We start from the raw sequence: 23,157 nt of genomic DNA, 5'->3' as shown, positions 1-23,157 counted from the left end.
TGTGAAAATGAAGACCCACCCAGGTAGGTAGGAATCTCAAAAAATGGGATGCAGTCTCGGGCCAGGCCCCTCCACTAACCTGTTTAGAAGGTGGGCTACCGACAGAGTATAAATGAGTAACTTGGGGGCCGATTTATAAGCCCCTTGCGCCACTTTTGCGCCGCTGTTGCGTCACTTCTGTGACGCAGCGGCGGCGTAAAGCTAGCGCCTTGCTGTGACGGAATTACGTGACGCATCTAGGGAGATGCATCACGTTGTAAAGCTCTGCGCCACATAAACCTGCGTCAGGTTTCATGTGAATGTTCCGGCGCAGGGTGGGCGTTCGGTTGCAGGAATGCCTTGGAAAAGTGAAGCAGTGAAATCTACAAGATTTCACTCAGTCAAGTTTCCGACGCCGCTGCATCAAAACCTTTCGCCTGCTTGGAGCAGGCATAAAGCTCTAAGCACTATGTTGCAGATTGGTTGGGTTAGAACAGTGCTGGAGTTGCGTTGCGCCCACGTCATGACTCCAGCACTGCGCCAACCTTATCACCATGGCACGCCACATTGTAAATGCTTAAACAACAGGGGGTGGTGATGGACAGAGTTTCTGAATTAAGCAGAATACTCTCACCCAGTCAAGAGATCAGGGCTTGATCCAACACCGTTTTTTAGCTCACTGCACCATCCCAGCTCAGAACCTGGCTATATGCAAATTAGTCTTTCCCTGACCCAGTGCATCATGGGAACAGGGCAGACCAAACTACCAAGCCAATTCTTTCACTGGGACGGAAACAAGCTTCCGGGGACCGGTTTCTGGCATTACAGCCGTCTTCGGCCCGGCTTGCTTGAATCCTGATGGTGCATTGAGCAAGGGACTCACGTCTGAGTATACCCTTCCACGCTTATGGTGGACAAAATAATTAAACAACAGGGGGTGGTGATGGACAGAGTTTCTGAATTAAGCTGAATACTCTCACCCAGTCAAGAGATCAGGGCTTGATCCAACACCGTTTTTTAGCTCACTGCACCATCCCAGCTCAGAACCTGGCTATATGCAAATTAGTCTGTCCCTGGCCCAGTGCATCATGGGAACAGGGCAGACCCAACTACTAAGCCAATTCTTTCACTGGGAAGGAAACAAGCTTCCGGGGACCGGTTTCTGGCATTACAGCCGTCTTCGGCCCGGCTTGCTTCAATCCTGATGGTGCAATGAGCAAGGGACTCACGTCTGAGTATACCCTTCCACGCTTATGGTGGACAAAATAATTAAACAACAGGGGGTGGTGATGGACAGAGTTTCTGAATTAAGCAGAATACTCTCACCCAGTCAAGAGATCAGGGCTTGATTCAACACCGTTTTTTAGTTCACTGCACCATCCCAGCTCAGAACCTGGCTATATGCAAATTAGTCTGTCCCTGGCCCAGTGCATTATGGGAACAGGGCAGACCAAACTACCAAGCCAATTCTTTCACTGGGAAGGAAACAATGAAAAGGAAAAATGCCAGAAACCGGTCCCCTGAAGCTTGTTTCCGTCCAGTGAAAGAATTGGCTTGGTAGTTTGGTCTGCCCTGTTCCCATGATGCACTGGGCCAGGGACAGACTAATTTGCATATAGCCAGGTTCTAAGTTGGGATGGTGCAGTGAGCTAAAAAACGGTGTTGGATTAAGCCCTGATCTCTTTACTGGGTGAGAGTATTCTGCTTAATTCAGTCCATCACCACCCCTTGTTGTTAAATACATTGTAAATGCAGCGCATCCATGGTGGTGCAAGGATTGTAATGCGTGTCGCAAGTTTCCTGGCGCAACCCTGCTGATTTGCAGGGATGCGCCAGGAATTGTAAATCTGCCCCCAATTTAGGAGTGCACAGGGTACAGTTAGCTGTGTAAATAACTTGCTAAAATGGGACACGGAAAACATCAAACGTAGCTCTTTGCCGCATATCGCTGCCAGCTGACCTGTTCTCCTTAGTGTGATCTTGCCCTGGTTGCATATTTACATCTGATTCTATGACGTGTGTGAGTGCAACTGAACATGTACCTTGTTAGGCTAGTACAGGCTGTATGTAACACCCAAGAGATATGTGTAAAAGGTGTAGCTTTTCTCTGTAGGCTGTGTATGTTACTAGAGGAGGAGCCTGCTTTTAAAACGATGTTCTGTGCATACATATGCAGCTGAGGGTTGGGGCAATGGAATATCTGGGTAGGGGTGGAAGAGGTTACAGGCAGATAGCGGAGGCCCATGATATCTCATGGAAGGATAGAGAATTAATGTTTATGTTAATTTGCCTATGACAGCAAACAGTGAGGTAAGATGATTTTCACAAAACAATGTATCTAGGGATCCATATAGCAATAAAATACAAATGCTAGCAATATCAGAATGTCAAAATGGCTGTCTTACACGTGTACACACTGAGACAAAAAGCAGATGTATGATCCCACAAATTGTCCAAGAGGCTCATATGCAAGACTGTCAGCCACTGGCAGCTTTTTTGCCAACAACACAAACTAGCATTTTGAGCCAATTCTTACAATGTGGAAATCAAAATAGCAACTTATAGAATGCAGCATGCTTTTGCTAATAAACTTTCACTCAAGATTCCATTTCGCTATATCAGCATGACAACCACTAACATCCTAGACACGTCTCACAATTAACAATAATGCCTAAGTAAACTGCTTACAAATACTAAAAACACCACATTTCCACATACCAGCCTACATACGACCAGTCAGGTTTTCCAGCATATACGGTCCTCTAAGCCTGACAATCAGCTAATTAACAGCACGAACATACTCAAATAACACGTACCATGAAACAAATTACATCAAGTGTTCACTTCTTCATCTCAGCAATACAGCAAGCACCTCATTATTGCACAAAACAAAATAGACACTTAAACACCACTCACACCTGATTCATGTGCCATCAAACAGACCCTCACTCACGAGATCAAAGCAACACACCAATACTAAAGCCTCACCCTACACACAAGCGACTATGCATACTAAATGCAGTCTCACATTCACATAATCTCAAAAGAACACTCAAAACCATTTAATACCATTTTCTTCCAACAACTAACATATGTATGCAAAGCTCCTCAATCATACACCAATCTATCAATGAAAACCTCCTCACAACCACCTTACCATGAACCAAGAGACACAAAATATTAAACTGATAAACCCCTCAACCTCCTGTCAACCAGAAAAAAGACATAGACCAACTTTTAATCCCATCTCATTACATTACATGTGACCACCCTAAAAGAAAAGAACTGTCTGATTAGACTCCTATTCTGACCATACCAACTACAACCAAAAAGGAACTCACAAACAAAATTCTATATCTTGCTCACTCACAAAACTGTCAAACCCTGCGCAAAACAAGATTTAAATAGTAATTCACCACAACTTGGATACCATAACACTACAGCAACCAACAGTCACGTACAAAAAATATCAATTAGTCAATCCATTCATTAGGCATTCGATAGCTATTCAGTCATCTTCATCAATGCCACTAAGTGCTGCTTTGAGCCTTCAACCACAACTCTACCTTAGCAATTCTACGCATCATTCTCACCTCTAATATAATGAGGACTAGGTGTAACTGGCTTCATTCTTTTCAGCGTGAATTTGTGAAAAGTTAGTCTGAACTATGCATAATTGTGTAAGAAGCTGTAATCAATCGTTTAGCACTATTTTCTTAGTGCAACATGCACACTCATGCCCAAAAAGGCTCAGAATATGTATTTTGTGCTAACAAAATAGCACTAAGGGGCCTATTTTGATGTTGGGCGGAATCACTTCCGCCCAACACTGACTTGGTTATGGTACTGACCGACCAACCTCAGGTGGGCGGTCACGACCACTGCATTAGGATGCATTCCGAAATTTCTCTATGGGAGCATGCGTTGCGACTGTAAACTGGCCAAAATGCACGCTCCCATAGTGAAATGGGAGGTGTGGTTCATCCCTACACCCTATGGTGAGGGATCAACAAGGAGGCACCATAGGTGCTCCCTTGGCCTCTAACCGGAGGCTGTGAACAAAAGGGGGCCCTGCTGGGGCCCCCTAAACACGTTTTCTGACATGGTTTTCATGTGGGACAGACCGGCATGGAAACCATGTCGGAAACCTTGATCGTAATCTCAAGTGCGGAAAGACCCGCCATTTAGATTACTTGCCGGCTTCCAACTGGCAGACGGGCTCTCCGAGCCCATCGAAAGCCAGCTGGAATGACCAGACGGTTTCCTTTCCACATGCCTCCAACATGAGGAGGTGGCCGTAAAGGAAACCAAGTGGCCCATTATAATGCAGCCCTAAAGGCTCTGACTACAGGTCGGAGCCTTTAAAGGGCCATATTGCAATTGGCCCTAAAATGTTATATGGCAGTAACAGCAATAGCATAAGCCTCTCACTCTCTCTTGGGGACATATTTACAATATTCCTTTAGCACTTTTACGCCGCTGAAGCACAACTTTGTGTGCGGCCCATATTTTCAATGCCAACCAAAGCCACTCTGTGTGGCTTTTCATGGCCTTGTATTTACTGAGTCAGGCAATACCTTACTCTGAATGGAAAGGGTTTTCTATGGGTGTTGCTGTGGGTGTTCTCATTCAACACCCATGATTTCTGACATTGCCCCAGATTTGCAACATAGCGTAAATCTAAGGGAACAACAAACCGAATGCCTTCCCAAAGCAGGTGTAATTAGGAGATTTGCTCACATTTCTACTTGGGTTTTCCTATTTCCATATGTGCTGCATTCTGCAAAACACAAGGAACGGGGAAATGTCTCCTTTGATTGTTTTTCTGCAAAAGGTGTCCCTTACTGCACAAAAACAATCATGCCAGCATCACAGACGCATTGGTGCTCGGCTGTGCCTGCATTGGTGCTCGGCTGCAGTTTGTGCGCCCATCCTGGGAGAAAGGACAGGATTGCACTGTATTTTGTAGCTACAGCGCATTCCTGAAACTTTTGTTTTGACGTAGGGCAGTGCAGGTAGAAGACTTGAGGCACTGCTCTATGCCACAATATTGTAAATAAGCCTCTCAGTTTGTTGTCTCTGTGCTCATGTGGTAGGACTTTTGCCACAAATTACTCTTCATTATTCAAGCTGGAGTAACAGCGTAATTTTTCCAATTTCACATCACAAGAGCAATGCATAATTACTGAAATTACTCCAATTACTTGGGCATAATTACTATTTTACTCAGGCCCAAATATACCTTTAACAAGACATTCAGAAACCTACCACAAGAGCAAACTTCTAAGTACATTTACCTCAACTGAAAACGCTTCTCAAATAATCCATCTCTCTAGAAACAACTTCCTAACAGAGAACTCACTCTATGCCAAAGGGTGGTTAACCTCACATACAAGAAACAACACCTAACTTCCAGATTAAAACACTAAAGAGAGAAACTCCCTGGACATAATACATTACAGTCATGTAAATTCCCAATCTTGTGCTCAAAACAACCCACACTATATCAATCGTCACAAAACTGCCTCTCTAGCTACAGAAGCCTCTCCTTCATTCAAACATATCCTGCTTCATGCATATCTACTGCATCCGCTTCACCATGACCCCCAATATCGAACCAATAACAATGTTTTCATATGCACACCATCAAAAGACAGAAAAGGGCAAACATATACAACTACCACACAGAATTCAATCCTTTTCACACACCTGCATCAAACCACATAAATTGTGTGTTAAACTCCATGTGACATCATACACACATGCTCCCCTTCAGTCTTCACCTTGGAGCTATCCCTACATCTCTTAAACACTAAGCCTCAATGACAGCCATCATATTTGGTTAACAGAATACTATAACAAACATCACTATAAGCAACCACTCAACACTCTCAATGCCAAATATTAATTTTTCCTCAACCAGCACACCATAAAAACACCTACCTTATATCCCATCTACAAACTCTCAATAACACAATACACCTATTCTCTAGCTTGGTTCCCACCAAACACAAGGCGACCTACCTCAATCACACCATCCGGCAGACATCACTATAAAAAGTCAGCACACTAATACAACCAAGATGTGAGCTATCCAGGAGCATTTACACTTTCAATGAGAGGTAAAAACATGCCTTTTTCGTAGATAACATCATCCCATAGCCCTGGGATGATTGCTCCTTCAAGTACTGTCTACACTACAGTGTAGAATCCACAGATATGGAATTGTCCAAACACCACAAAACTATCAAGATATGAATGGCTGACTTATATCCAGGCATCTGGGCATTAAATAGCAATTTCAATTAAAATATAGCCCTCCTACCCTTCACTAATATCAATAGTATACCACTGAGTGGCATACTAATAACTATCTTCTTCTGCTTGACCTTTTTATACTTACACTAGACAGCACCCCATATCCATCACCCAGTACTGTACCAGTTCACATTAGTAAACCCTCCTTCACAAACTAAACAGGGATGAAATAACTAAAGAGATCTGCCACATACCAGTGGCAAATGGAGAACCCTTATGTAGTTTACTCCATCATTGCGGTTCCCAACTTGCTATAAACAGTGACAGCTTCTTGAAATCTCATAATGACAGTCATAGAAGAGATGACAGTAACAAAGTCCATGCCAGCAGGTCTCCCCACATTTTCTCCCTCCAACCTACGCCTGCTCAGGACCATACACTTTCTACTAAAAATCTTGTAATCGACAACCCAGTGCAGCAGTAACCAGCTTAGTGTACTATGATAATATGAAATACCATAAAGGGACCTGCAGAGCTGTTCAAAGCTGTCAGTTTTTTAAAACTATACACTGTGCGCTTATGTCTCCCACTTCTTCATGTATCACACTGCGATGCTTGCATCCCATAGCATGATCAGTGTACCTCCATGGTCACCACATATGAAATGGATGCACTCTCAACAAAGGGTCAAAACAAACACCCTTCAACCACACACCCTACACGGTGTATCGTGCGTCCTGTGTACTGTAGTGCATCAATCCCACACATAAAGATTTTCAAATTCAGGACCAAGTTGAAAGCGACCATTACCCTCAAACGTTTACATTAACCATCACTCCAATTGGGTCAGAGCAGGCAAATCCCCTTACATTAAGGACACAACTTTACAATCTAAAACGGCTAATTTGGGACGAAAAGAACATCGACAAAATAATGGAGACATGCCGGTCGTTGTTAACACCTACAGACACAGCACACACTGGAGATATTACGGGGCTCTGGGAGTCTTTCACAAACAACATCAATAAAAAATGTCAATCTACCCACAGAGATAAAAAAACACCCAGAACCAGAGGAGAGCCTTGGTATACGCCAAACATACGTGCAATAAAAACGCGATTGAACAAACAACTAAGGTTAATTTGAACTAATGGTCTCCAACCCTCACAACAGTCTCTCATAATTATAGAAAAGACAAAAAGGGAACTTAAACACGAAATAAAGGTGGCCAAACGAACATACAAGGAAAACTTTGAGGCCAACTTGCTCAACGCAAGTAAGCTGGAAAACTGGAAACAGTTTTGGGCAAAAATCAATTTTGTGCTAAATTGCAAACATCGCCATTTTACCTCTGACATAACAGAACAATCTTGGAGCATTCATATTGAAGAGAAATACAATTTCAGAACTGAACAGACAATAGACAACACTGGGGACAACACAAACGAGACTAAAAGGTGTTCCAGTCCGGAGAAAATATCACGGCAGACGCATCAGTCACCGATTTAAAGACTTTATCCAACCCCAAACTCCATACCGGAATCAGAGAAGTACAGAACAACAGCAGCATTTTTATCAGGCATGCGCAAAGAGTAGAACCCATACAGGTCACACAAAATCAGATTCTGCATACAATAAAACACTTGAGATCGGACGGGGCACCCGGCCCCAACGGCCTACCGAATGCACTGTTCCGGTCCGACCCCGAGTTTTGGTCCTGCTACCTAACCCCTCTGTTCTCTAATAGTTTAGAGACTGGAAACATTCCTGAATCCTGGAGGGGCAGCATCTTTCAACCCATTTATAAGTCAGGAACATGCTCAGACCCCAGCAATTACAGACTTATAGCCCTTATAGATGTAGAGGCAAAGATCTATGCAACAAATATATTGGCAGACTTGGAGAAATGGGTAAACTGCAAAAGTATAATCCCAAAAACGCAGACTGGGTTCAGAGCCGGCATGGGGACTTTAACAAATATTTCAGCACTTACCCTCTTAGCAAAGAACGTGATTGCCAATTCAAACATCCTCTACACATGTTTGGTAGATCTTAAAGCAGCCTTTGATAAAGTGCCAAGAGCCAAGCTATGGGATAAAATGAAGGCTTGGGGAATTCCCTCCAGATTACTAGAAGCAATCATCAACCTATATTCACAAACCTGGGTTCAGATAAAAAAGGGATGGCCGGAGTTTAACCAAGAAATTTCCAACAAAAAATTGACTAAAACAGGGATGCTGCCTGGCGCCGTGTCTTTTTAACATCTACTCGGCTGATTTAGAAAGCAACCTTAGACTCATTTATGGAGCCCCACCCAAATTGGGAAAGAGACCATTAGCAAGTCTGCAGACAACATCGTGTTACTCAATTCAATTTCAAAAGCTTTATTCAACAGATTGTCATAAAAGCAACACACAGTACATCACTATACATTACACTATAAATAATACATAGACATCACATAGTTAAAAAGGGTATTAAATATCTTGCATCTGTCGTTTTGAAATATGAATAACTAGCTTGTAAGTGAGTCATATAACAATAGATTTAAAACAATAAAATTACTCCATTATTAAAAGACAGTTTCAGGTAAAACACAGATGATTAGTAGCTAGCAGCATGAGGTAGGAAGGTGCGGGTGCGTATAATCCAAGACCATTTTAAAAATGTTGCAGTTGCTACAGCTATGCAAGGTGAACAGTCAGATTCCAGTATTCTTAGGGCATCTTTATGCTTCCGTGTGCCCAAATTCGAACAAATTGGTTTTAACCATTTACGGCGCGGAGCACAAAAAAGAGGGCATTCAAAAAATATATGTGCTATGGACTCAACCTTATGTTTACAGTTATGACATTTATCTCTTCCTTGTGACACACATTTAGAGCTAAAAGCTTTTACTGTGAGTGTACCTATTCTAAATTGGAAATATAGTTTACGGTCTTGAGGCCTTTCAATAATATCCCAGTATGCCTCACAGTGGGGACGTGGTGTAAAATCAAGAAAGCGGCCAGTTAGGTTGGTGCTGGTATTATTCGTATGGACTCTCTCACAGACCATTGCCCAATATTTTTCTTTCAGGAGCTTTTTTGATGGGAATGTTATTGTGTCAGAAATTTCCCTTAACTGGATAAGGTCCAGATCTTTTAAAAGTGTCCTTAATTCATTAAGCCACTGGATTACATGAAATCTGTCTGCCTTTAGTATATCTCTCAGAGCTGTTGCATAATGAACCAATTCAGGGGTGGTGCAAATACGCCTCCAATACTTTAATGGCCTCAGTCTCGCTATATCAACCACATTTTTCCTGCCTAGATCAAACAACAGCGGGAATGTGGGCGTACTTTGTGGAATGCGAACCAATCTTCGTAATAATTTCCTCTCTGATGTTGCTAATTGGGTTAAGTTAGAAAAACCCCAGAGCTCTGATCCGTACAGGGTGGCACTAACTACTTTTGTTTGGTAAATCTCCAAGACAGGTGTAATAGGCTTAGTAAAGGAGGTTTTATGTTTGGATGCAAGGGCTACTGCAAGTTGTTGAAATTTCAGGGTGGCCATGTCTGTATGGCATTTCCACCCCATACTGTTCTGTAATGAGATGCCCAGATAGGTAAAAGCGTCCACTTCTTCGAGGGGGATGTTATTAAGGATAATTTTACCTTTAATTTTTTTCCGTGGATTCAAGGACATGAGTTTAGCTTTAGAGGTGTTAATCTCAACTCCACGTGATTCACAGAATGCCCCAAAGATATTAACAGCCTTCTGCAGCCCACTTGGGGTACGCGAGACGATCAACGTATCGTCCGCATACATAAGTACTTGGACCCGAGTCCCCGTTAAGACAGGCGCATCTGTGGGAGATCTGCTAAGGTGGTCCACTATACCATTAATGTATAGTGAAAATAGCGTAGGGGCCAAGACGCATCCCTGCCGAACGCCTCGATCGACAGGGAATGCGTCAGTGACCTCTCCTTGACCTCCCCACCTGATTCTTGCGAAACTATTTTCGTGCAACCGAACTACGAGAGTCAGCAGCTCGGGGGCATTCCTTGATCGGCCAGGACCTTCCACAGCATGGAACGGGGGACTAAATCAAAAGCTGATTTAAGGTCAACATTCCTCCAGTATAATGCAATAAAGTAAAAAACCTGATCCACCGAGCTGGTACAGGGGCGAAAGCCAGCTTGGAATGGGGATAAAACATTATGTTCCTCTACCCAAATTTGCATTTTATTTTGAATTAACCGACCAATAAGTTTTTGTCCCAAGTCTATTAGACTAATTGGTCTGTAATTACTTGGGAGGGATTTATCACCCTTTTTATAGACTGGTATGATTTTCGCTCCTTTCCAAGAAGAAGGAATAGGAGCACCCATTGCCACTGGCTAGTAATAAAAAATATTGGCACCAAGTTAACATGTCACTTAAAAAAACATTGGCAGGGATGCCATCCATGCCCGGGGTTCTGCCTTTTATTACACAATCTAGCGCTGTACTTACATCCTTTAGGGTGAACAGCTGGGGATGATAAATAGTGGGTGGTATCGGCTGTAGTACTCCTTTTATTTCACTGCAAGCATATTGAGGTTTAAAGTAGTCCACCCACTAATTTTTCGCAACATTATTTTGCGGGGGTTCAGCTATTCCTCCCCTATCCCATTTTATAATGTCCCAGAACTTCTTAGAATCTTTTGCAGAACTCGCAGCCTGCAAATCCCGCCATCTATCTTCATCCCATTGTCTTTTTGCAGCACTTTGCGTACGTCTATATGAGTCCCTTGCCTCTCTTACTCTACATGAATTTTTCAACCTGAGTTCAACAATCAGGTTCCTGCGGGCTAACTTACATGCTTCATTGTACCAGCTGGCCATATACGACTTGTTCCCTCCCTTGCCCATTTTTACGGTTTTACTAAAAAGGGATTTTAATCTAGAGAAGAGCTTTGAATGTGTCTCTAACATAATTTTGGGGAAATCCAAAGTACGGATTTGTGGTATCAAAAGGGCTAGCTCACTCACCACCAAGTTTGAGTGCTTCTAGTTTTGTAGTATCCTCAATAAATTGACCCCATTTAATGTGATGCATATTATTTGTGGGGACTAATTCTAATACCTCCACCCCCGCCCCTCCAAGGGGTGTCCTCTCTGATCCTCTCATGAATTTGAAATGTAGCACAAAGGGGGTTATGGTCACTTTCTGGCCTAGATTTAATGACCATATCAACCAAATAGTACCAGGCTCGCATGTAAATGTAAATGTGTTTCGATTTATATAGCGCACATTAACCCAGGGGTCCCAAGGCGCTTGCTTAGGGAACCCGTCCTGGTATTCCCCTGTGAGATATCCCGGCCGGGTATCCACAAGGCGAAAGCCAGGCATCCCGCTGCGAGCGGCCGTAGTGGAGATTAAGCAAGCTATTGCCCAGAGTCGCAGAGTGTGACCCCGTGAGTCGAGTAGGCACCGGAGCGAGAATTGTCGACTCCGTGGAATTTTTGAGCCCGAGACCCGCCGAGGCGGGGAATCGAACCCTGGTCCACGGTCGATCTCAGCTTCCGGGTTTGCCGCCTCTAACCACTGAGCCACGCTTCTCCACATCTATCATCATCGCATGTCTACTAACAGATAATCTATTTGGCTGCTATGCCTTCCATTATTGAAGGTGGTTGCTCTTTGACGGTCAGAGGGTGTTCTTCCGTTAGCTGGTCTAAGCCCTCTAGCTAAACACATACCCTTCAGTTGTATTGCTACAGCTGTCCATTTCTTAACTTTGGGGCCATCATTTGTGGAATTCCCCATCTACTATCCTCATCTGCAGTAAGCATCTGATCTTCATAAACAAGTGGTTCAAATGTTGTGTTAAAGTCACCACCCGTTATTGATATTAATTGTTCCGGTAGGGCTTCAAGCTGGGAGTCAAAAAGGTCTGTTACTTCAGATTTTTGTCCTCCTATTTGCCCCCTGGCATAAACATTTGAGAGTGCCACCCTAAAGCCATTCAGACAGTTCAAAGTAAGTGTCATGAAGTTGTGTGATAGGACCAGTAATTGATGTACTTTACACCTCAAATTCTGGCGCACCCAGATGATAAGTCCACCTATCAGCCTGCCTTTAGTTTTTTTTAGTGCTGGAACATAAAAATTGAGGAACCCCAGGTGAAAGATAGGAGTGATTGACCACGTTTCCTGGAAAAGGATAATATCATGGTCTTCTATTAACTTGCCCCATTCGGGAGAGACTATCTTGTTTCCAATTCCCGCTAAGTTCCATGATAGCAGGGACAATCTTTCCTCATTTTGGAGAGTTGTATTAGAAGTTAAACAACACTTCTCTTCTGTCTCACCAACCACTACCTCAGTTACTTTCTCTGGAGGTCTAGGGCAGGGAGACACAGATATATCCCTAGCAGAAATGCAGGAAACACTCTCCCTAGACTGACAAGTACTAACATTTGCGGACCCTCCGGACACTTCCAGCAATTCTGGCCAGTTTACCAATGATAGCTGCTCTTTACTAATAGTTATCCTGCCCTGATCCGGTGGATCACACAATCTACTATGAAGGGTTGTTCCACCATGACAATAGATGTAATCCCCACACAGTCAATCACATTCCTCCATGTCCGTCAAAGCCTTGTGACTTCCTTAGTTAGGGGGGAAATAGATTAGCCAATACTTACTGCTGGGAGGTGTAGTCCGGCCCACAGGATTCTGCAGCAGAGGGAGGTGGCTCGGCAGAGCCAAGCCTGGCCGAGCAGGAGAGCGGAGCAGTGCCCGGCCCGCAGATACAGCCACACAAGGGAGGGGGGCCCGGCGGAGCCAAGCCTGGCCAGGCAGAAGAGCGGAGCACAGCCCGGCCCGCAGGAACAGGTACAGTCCAAAGCATTGTGCTGCTCTCTCAAACCCCGCTTGGTCTACAGCGTTTGATCTTTCCACTAGCAATATACATTTCAAAAGAACAACTGATAATTAATTTTAAAAAATCCAATGTTTTATGTTTTTCCAGCACTCATAAAAAAACGCCCCAAATTCATCTGGAGGATAAATTCAAGTATTTTATCGCAGGTAGATGTATATAAATATCTGGGGATTCTATTAGATCGCTATTTAAGTTTCAAACAACAGCTAGAACATGTCAACACAATAACCAAACAATTATGCTTTGCTTTTAAAACTTTACAGAAAAGCCTAATTGGTAGTTCAACAAACCAGCTCCTAAAGGTAGTGGCTGCAAAACTTCTGCCAGCGATAACATATGGCTCGGAAATGCTGGATACTAAGGACTCCCAAATGCTAAATCTAGCTCAGTCCAGAGTGTATAAAAAACTGTTTTTATTCCCACAACACATCTCTCAGGCACAGATACGCTTGGAATATGGATTAACGTAACAAACCAGACGCATGCCAGACAAGGTATTCTGGCTAAATATTACTGGTGTATGAGGACTGCTGAAGACAACATGCTTGCCCACCACTGCTGGGAGGAGGTAGAAATACAATCAACGAACACAAATTCGATATGTCAAATTTTAAAACAAGTGCTTCAAATGCTAAATCTGGAGGAAGCCTGGCAAACACCCATGTTATAACCTCTTTCAAAAAAATCACAAACAAATCAATAAAAAAATTATCAGTTCAATCCAACAAAACCATATTTACTGGTAAAAGTCATGCATGGGCTGTGATTCCATCCTATAAGCATATGAAACCACAACCCTATCTGCAAGAATGCTTCAGAGATCACTACAAGCGGAAATTGACCTTATTGAGATTGGGTTCATTTTCAAACAAAGATCTCACTCCAAAATGGCTACAGACCTGGCCATCCCTGGACTGCAGCCTCTTTGGAAACGGAGCAGAGACACTACTAAATCTATTATGCATCTGTCTGGCACTACATAACTTAAGGACCTCACTTTTAAGGCCAATCTTAGGAGAAACTCTAATCCGGACTTGCAGAGCAGCCATCATAAAATGCCTCAGCGGTTCTTCAGTTCAACTGTCTTGTAACACCGTCAAATTTTTGTCCCTATCGGCACAAGAACTAGAAAAAAAAGAAAAAGCACAAAACCTTGGAAAGAATGGAACACCAAAATAAGTACCTGGCAGTAGGGTATAAAGTAGCCGGCCTAAGTCATTTCAGACCTGTTTCTGTACTCCCTTTCTTCCAAAGCCCCTTTCTATGTCATGCCCTAGGCACAAACATGATCCTACCAGTAAATGTTCCCGGATTTGAAACTATAGTGACCTAAGAAACTGGATTGAAAGTTATATAAAGCAGTTTTGATCTCTGCTCCCTCTCCATTTTCCGTTGTCATTAACATTTTAATTTCAACAGAAAGCATGGACCTGTTTACATCGCTGTTATGATAATCCGCTGCTCTTCGGTTCAATCCCACACAAGGGTTCCGATAACTAAAAAAGTTTTAATATAATTTTTATCTGTATCTGAATTATGACGTTTTCATCATGGTGGTATGTTCCACTCTTTTTATTATTTTAACAGATCAAATAAAAGTATTTTTTTACCATTTACCATTTACCACACATAAAGGTAGTGAGCGCTATATAAATGTTACAGTACAACACAGACTCTTTTTCTTCTTGCAGTCTTGCCTTTATTTCCTCATTTCACTAATACTCATTCAGCTCTTATTCAATAGGGGACTAATTACTGAGAGCATGAAGAGGACAGCTGCTCCATCCATTTGTAAGTAGAATTAAAGTACTGCTGGGAATGTTGCTGTCCCAAACAGGTCTGCCTGTCTGAAAGTATTGTGGTCTGACACTCACACACAGCTTTGGCCTGTCAGAAAAAATCTGAGCTTCTTACAAAAATAAAAGCCTCATAAAGTAAGCAAAATAAATACAATGTTCGTGTTTAGCAGATTTGTTTACTTATATTTCCATGAAATTTTGCTTACCAAGCGGGATAATTTTTCTTGGCAATTTTTTCTTTTTAGTGCATTAGGAATTCAAGAAGAGAAATTTCACCCTCCGGAAAATGTGAAATTGTAGACAATGTTTTATTTTCATAAGGCCGGCACATTTTATCAGAACTGTGACCCAGATTGTATTAATTATGGTGGTTGATCTAATACACTGAACAAGTCTCATTTTACCATTAGGTCTGTGCTTATCTCTTTCTACTCTATTTAACCAAATACTTACAGCATCCTTCCATTGTTGGTTTAAGTGGCCGAAGTAATGCGAGAGAAATATATTCTGGGATATTTTCTCAGCCATGAAGATTATGTGATTACATAAAAAACCTGAACCAAGTTAAAAAAGAACACACAGTTTTAAATGGTATTTGGAGACAAGGGGAGGCGGAAGATATACATCTGGTCTGGGAAGTTGTAATACCAGCCCGTCAACAATTTACATTTTTATCGTTGTTGGAGACTTTTAGCGATCTTTTTAGGATAGTTTTACCCCAGGTACCACCACCCTGAGGGAGAGTTCAATATGAATCATATTTCTATGAAGGAAGTTTACTGAAAGCCTCTCACGCCAATTTCATGTGCTTGCTTGCAAGGTCGTTTTCTTCTGTAGCGAGGTTGTCATGGGTTCTGTTTCCTTTCTTCCTTTTATGATTATGGAGTTCTCATCTGGCTGATTTTCCCCCCACTTTCCTGCTGTGATTACAGAAAAGGTGCCTGTACAAGGGTGCATGAACGTCAAGTCACCAAAATGCCAGGGGTACGGAAAGTGACATCACATGCCATATGACGTTTTCTTTTACTCACACACACATAGTATACACATACACATACATTCAAACATATGCCCACAAGCAAGCACACAACATACATTTAAAAGCATTTTTTTACTCACCTCAGCTGCCCAGAAGGGTCATATTCCAGCTATTTTGTACTCCATTCTTTATCACACTAATAGTGAATAATATTATATTATTCACTATTAGGGTAATAAAAAATTGACAGAATGGACCCTATGAGGCCGGCCCAATTCAGAGACTGCATACCTATACTTCTCAAGCCCCTGTGCCAGATAATTAATTCCTCTTTCACTATGGCGGTGGTGCCTTCGTCATGGAAGCAACAAGGGTGGTTCCCTTACTAAAGAAACCTTCACTGGACCCCACTAAGCCGGAACATTTTCGACAGATCTCTCTTCTGCCGTGGGCCTCTAAAATCGCAGAGGCCCACACAAATAACACCCTTTCGGCCTTCCCAAACAACAGCGGTATCTTAACAACTAAATGCCTACTGCACACACGTTGTGTTCAGTAGGCATTTAGCTGTTGGTATTTAGAGTGTTGTTCTACAAACACACACCTTGGGGCGGTTATAGGGCTTATCCCCTCGCCTATATTGCACCACCCCCATACTTTTGTTCTCACAACACCCTTGCGTTATTTGATAGCAGAGCGCCCAGTATTTCCCCTTTTCCTAAAACCCCTTTTCTCTAGTTTCAACAGTGGTATCTCAGACCGCTCCCAGAATGGTTTCCGTCCTGGGCATAGTACCGAGACCACTCTTCTAGCGGTGAGTGAGCATCTGCGGACCATGCTGGATGAGGGACAAACTGCAGCGCTGATGCTGCTCGATCTCAGTGCCGCGTTTGACACGGTCTCCCATCAGATCCTCCTGCATCGCTTAGAGGAGGCGGGGGTGACCGGCCTGGCACTGGTCTGGTTCCGCTCCTTTCTGACTGACAGAGCTTTCCAGGTCTCCGCCCGCCTTCCTCTCTCCAGTCCATTACATCAAGCAGGGTGTCCCCCAGGGCTCCGCATTAAGCCCTGTCCTTTTCAACCTCTATGTCCAACCATTGGCAGGAGTGGCGCGGGACCATGGCATGACCATGGTGTTGTATGCTGACAACACGCAACTGGTGGTGGCCCTCTCCGATGACCATTCTCGGGGTGCCACACAATTCTGGAATGGACTAGAGGCGGTCACACGCTGGATGAGGGGAACATCCTTTATAACGCAACTTTTACCACGCAGTGCCTTTACGACTCAACGTTTACAACGTAAACCATTACAACGCATTGCACTGGGGGGCGCTCTAGGATAGGGAATAGCTTTAATGTACTATCCAACACCTTCCCTACTATCCACGGGGACTGGAGTTGGAATAGTAAATAAAACTATTCACTATCCAGCGCCCCAAAGCACTATGCGTTGTAAAGGCATGCATTGTAAAAATCGCGTTGTAAAGGCATGCGTGGTAAAAGCATGCGTTGTAACGTCATACATCCGCTGGATGACCACCAACTTAACCTTGCCTTCAACTTAACACCAACAAGTCAGAAGTGCTGTTGGTGGGGAAAGACAAGGGACTTTGGAGCACGCAGTGGTGGCCGGTGTCCTTGGGCAGTGCCCCCACTCCTAAGTCGGTAGTGAAGAACCTAGGGATTTGGTTCGACTCCACTCTTGGGTTCCAGGAGCATTCCAAAAAGACAATGGGTACCTGCTTTGGACTCCTACATGGTCTAAGGCCCATATTGGGTTTCTTTGACTTATCCACACGTCAGGTGATAGTACAGGCGAATATTTTGTCCAGACTGGACTCTGCTAACTAGGCGCCAACAAGGCGGAAGTGAATCCCCTTCAGCGAGTCCAGAATGCTGCTGCCCGAGTCAAGCTCAGGCTCCCAAGAACCTGCTCTATGACTAGTTCTTTACGGCGCCTCCACTGGTTACCCGTTCCTAAGAGGATCGAATTCAAGGCACTCTGTCTGTCCTTCAAAATACTAAAACTCATCTCCTGAGATTTTGTCCCATTTATTGGTCCGCTATGTACCCGCACGCCAGCTACGCTCTGCTGAGCAATTCTTGGCTACGGTCCCTCGTGTGAAATGCCTTGAAGCAGGAGACAGGTCCTTTTGCTGTCTTGCCGCGAAACTGTGGAACTCTCTCCCTGTTCAGATCCGCCACTTAGACTGCCTGTTACCCTTCCACAGGGCCATCAAAACTCTCCTTTCCCCTACGGTCTGGCCCCTCGCTCTCTATTGACACTGCTACTAGCGCCGGGACGCCCCTTTGCTGGGGCAGCTGTGCGCTATACAAGTTTACTTTACATTACATTACATTAAAGAATACAAAGAAAGTGGAGCCGCAGCCTACCTGCATAAGGATAAGCTGCTCCTGTGTTCCTGGCACTGAGTCTGCCACCTCAGAACCCAGGAATCGCAAAGGTTGTGCCAGGGGTCGCAGGGGTCAAGGCAGGGGTCACATCTGGGACCCCTGGCGACCATAAATGATATCTATACATAGGTGATGGGTGAGATAAAAATTGTTTGGAGAAGGGTAGAGTGAAAGTTTAAATTAAATCAATGAAGGGCAGTTGGCTGCAGTAAAAAAGACAGATGCCAAATGTGGTGCAAAAGAGTGAACATTAATTTGATTTGAAATGCAGTGATGGATTCATTTTTACATGCATTTTGATTCACAATTAATTGAATATGTAACGAGAAATCGTTATTGGAAAAGTGGAGTGTGTGATTGTAGTATAACACCAATCACTACAGCATGTGCTGTCATTAGTTGATTAAAATCTGTTTTATATCACTGAGAATGATTTTTAATGGTCAGCATACCATTGAGAATTAGAAAATGGACCAAAAGATCAACTGCTTTTACTGGTAGACTTTATAAAAAGGAATCAAGTACTGCTTATTTGTTTATCTAAGATGTTGATCATTATTCAATAGTATTTTATTGTTTGTGCGTTTATTGTTTAATGGTTGTTTTATCATTTTCAGAATTATGTGTAAAAGAGTGTGACAATTGTGGTGAATATGTATTAAATATATATTTGAAACTTACATTTATTTAGCTCTTTCTGATTTAATTTAATCTATGAAACGTAATGAGTACATGCCATCATTGCAATGAGTGGCAAAATCTGGTAGATTTGAAACAGTCAGGGATACATATATTTTGTTTTTTATTTTGTTAGCGCCAATAGGAAATGTGACCCCACCTAGAGCTCAATTTGAAAACTGCTTGTATCACGCACACAGCCTCCCACTACATGACTGGAAAATTGAAAATCTATGGTGCTCTACAAAGTTCAAGAAACGCAAAATACATTCTCAAGAATGTCATATGTTACTTTCCGTCTCTGGAAGAACTCCAAAAATTTCAAACTCCCTTCCTTCAGCTCTTTGCAAGACCCTGGTCATGCAATACTTAAAAAGGAAGTCAAAACCCTTCTTTTCAAAAGATATTTTGGTTAAAATTCTGAGCATCCTTACCCATGTGAGCTAAGATCCTGTCTGTTGTAATGTTTTTCATTGTTTTTCTTAATGTTTGTTCCTGACGATTGTTCAGACCTGGACCTTGTAAAGTGGTATGATGTCCTTGGGCAGGAAACATTTTTTATGGAAAATCATAGTATACTGACACGTGAAGAGGTCGAGGCCTTACACCTAGAGCTGTCGACTTCGAAGCTGGGGAACCGGGTTCGAGTCCACAGCGACGCTCAACATCCTGTGATTCTGGACAAATCACTTAATCTCCCCGTGCCTAATAAAAAAACAAGCATTTGCAATGCAATAGGTCTCGCATTTTCGAAACTTTAACCTATTGGTCTTGTAAACGACAATACCTTTTATTATTGCAGGTTTTTTAGACATAAATAAAAGGCATTGTCATTTCCAATGCCAATAGCTCAATATCTCGTAATTACGATTCTTTTTGCATTGCAAATGCTTGTTACGTTTGTATGTGGTGCCATTGGTTTGCATATGTCTTTACCTGGGACTGGGCACAGTCAGAAGCCTCTGAAAAATGACTACTAAAAAAGAGGGGCTTTCTCTTTTGCACCAACAGTTTTTCAGATGCTTTTGTTTGAGTTCACTTCTCAGTGCTGCTGCACTGCTTGCTGATTGATTATACCTAGCCAGCCATATTGGAAAAGTAAATAAATAATAGAGTTTGTAGATTAAAGTTCCTAAATGGTAGCCATGTTCATAATCTTGTCTAGCCAGTACTGACAAAAGCAACTGAAAAATGTATAATACGGAAAATAAAGCAACTTTTATTTTCTGTAGCATCTATTTTCCTGACTGTTTTGACAAAGCTCGCTCCCAGGTGCTTCCAGGCTGTTCTGACTGTAAAAGAGTTCCTTAAGCATTCCATTGTAGGCTGAAGGACACACCCAAATAGCCAATAGAAAAAATTATACAATTAAATACTCCTGTGGGCTGATTAAGCGTATCATTGGCATGCCGCAAGCTAATAGCTGAAGGCTTCAGAGCAGAAAAAGCCAGTGACTCAAGGAAGCTGTCCAAAAACCTCTTCAAGTAAATGTTGAATGCAGTATGTGCTCCATGATTATTGCAAGTGCTATACACCTAAAACATAATTAAAAAACGTATTAATCTCCCAGTCATATTTGCATCATGACATTAGTAAAGCCCTGGTACAGCCTCCCATCCTTTTTTAAGCTTGTCTGCTGCCTCTCATATTTCATGTTCATCCTCGAGTGCCATGCTTCAAAAGACCTGTGCAAAGAAGTAGGGAATTATTTGTTGATAAAATAGAAAATATTGGGGCATATTACTAAGAAATAGCTATATTTATCGCTAAGCAGGGTTAGCGGCAATAATTTTATCGCCGAGCTTCGACGATTTTTATCGCTGAGACACCTTGCTATTATCAAGGTTTATCTCAAAAGCGATAAAAATCATGCGAAATGCATGAATATCGCTGAAAATTCAGCGATATTCATGCATTAGCGACCAAATGCTCTTAGCCATGTTATCCACCTCCCATTGGATAACATGGCTAAGAACTGGTCAGAGCAGGTGTTAGTTTTTGGCGATAGCGGGAATATTTCCATCGCTACGCCTTTGTTGGTAAAAGGAGATAGCGAGGTTAGCGACTGTTTCAGTCTCTAACAGGTTGGGAACGCCCACTTTTTATGTCATTAATGAAAAATATCGCTGACATGCAAAGCGGCCCCAAACCGCTCTCTATCGCCTAAAAGCTGTCGCTAACATCAGTTAGCGACAGCTTGGTAATAAAGCGATAGAATTATCGCCGCTTAGCAGCCGAAAACGGCAGCTAAACCAGCGATAATTCTGTATTGCCACCCTTGGTAATATGCCCCATTATTCTGTGTCCTGGATGGACAAACAGGCGTCTTCTCACAATGTGCTGACCTTGACCAGTAACAAACCATCCAGTTCGATCTCAATATTATCTTAGTTAATTCTTTTGTACAAGTAAACCTAGTGGAACCTTGAGTGACTTGGCCCCCTTTTGTTACTTAAACATCAGTCCTTGCTGCTTGTGCCACTGGCTATGTCACCTAATCTGACTTGCCATTAGTGAAGCACGTGTGCCTAGCATTTTGAAAGCAGGTTTGAAAAATCCAGCCTTTCAATTAGTAAATTATGAAACTGCGAAATGGACCAAAAAAAAAAACTGTCTCTGTGGAGCCGACGGGGGACGGAAAGTGAAAGTGCGGCGGCGTGTGAGCGTGCGGTGGGAGCCAGAGAGGAGAACCCATGCGGGTGCACATCGGATGTCTGTGTGCGCACAAGCTTTGTCTCCCTTCGCTAGCAAAAGCCACAGCAATAGAGTCTCACCAAGCGAAGCAGCACATGTGCTGAATTCGCTAGGCGAGATCTAATGAATGTGTCTCTATGTAACGAAACTGGTGCTCATGTAAAGCGCTCTGATACTCAATGTCTCTGGTATAGTTCGCACTATATAAAACTCTGAAACAAACAACAAAAATTATCTTTGTTCCCACTCTGCAGCAAATTTACAGTTTCCTAGAAGACCCCCCCTATGCATTTCTTGCTCCTAGCTAACTCTAGATCAGTCAAGGGGTGCCAAAACTCAGGTTTCCTATGTATACATATGGGGCAATGCTAAAAAACATATTTAAAACATATGGTAAAGACTGAGGTTTAGACAATACAATTACAAAACCTCTACAGTAAACAAAATAACTTTAGTTAAAAGGTTATGAGTGATATTATGGTTTAGGAAATAATGGCATAATTAATAGAGAGACGTCATACTGGTTGTTCTATACAGTGAGCTGATACATTTTTGTAACAAAGCAGGTGAGGTCAATATAGAAACATAAAACCATTTACCACTTTGACTAGCCAGAAGCTGCTACAGCCTGCAGAAATCCTGTACGAAGTCCTCCGACTCTAGGGATCCAAGTTTATTGCTGGACTCACCTGACATTCACAGTTGCTGAATCCATAGTCAAGATCAGGGGAACCCCCCAAAACAGTGCAGTGATTTACATTATTCGTCAGCCACATAGTAGCACCCAATTCCACTTTTAGTTTTTTATCTTCTTTTCATCAGGGGCTTTGCAAAGATTGAGGAATTATGGTTTTAATTTGGAATATTGAATAGGGAATAGTGAGTTACCTGAATATCATAGTCAAAATATCACAGACTAAAACATTGAGGAGGTAAGCATATAAAGGTTTACTATTCTTAACTCGAAATCTACATAACATAACAGCACATAGCATGTAAACTCACTATTAGGAAGGGACGCCCCTTCCTAATAGGGAGAGGCGCAAATGCTACTTTGCTAGTCAGTGACTCGCAAAATAGCATTTGTACATGCTATTACCCTTTTTTGCGTCCGCAAACAGGAGGATCTACCATTTTAAGCCGCAAAAAAAAAATCTTACATCTGGCCCTTGATCAGTACCTGCAACTATCACCCACCTGAATATAGATAATTTGATTGACCAGACAACCCTCATCCCACCGTACCTAACTCATACGGACTACATTCCTTCTTAGCATAGCACACCCAATTGTCTAATTCTACTGAACCAGCTGTTTGCATACCTACTTATACTTTCTTAATTTAGCACCTTCAATATTACAAGGTGTTCCTGATGACCTTCACGTAAAAAAGGTGAAGGACTATTTTGGATGTTTTACAACATCTTTCATTTTCCAAA

This window comes from Lissotriton vulgaris, chromosome 3_1 (assembly GCF_964263255.1).
Source record: "Lissotriton vulgaris chromosome 3_1, aLisVul1.2, whole genome shotgun sequence".
NCBI classification, from domain to species: Eukaryota; Metazoa; Chordata; class Amphibia; order Caudata; family Salamandridae; genus Lissotriton; species Lissotriton vulgaris.
The sequence above is the reverse complement of the archived record's forward strand: the minus strand, read 5'-3'. Positions refer to the sequence as shown.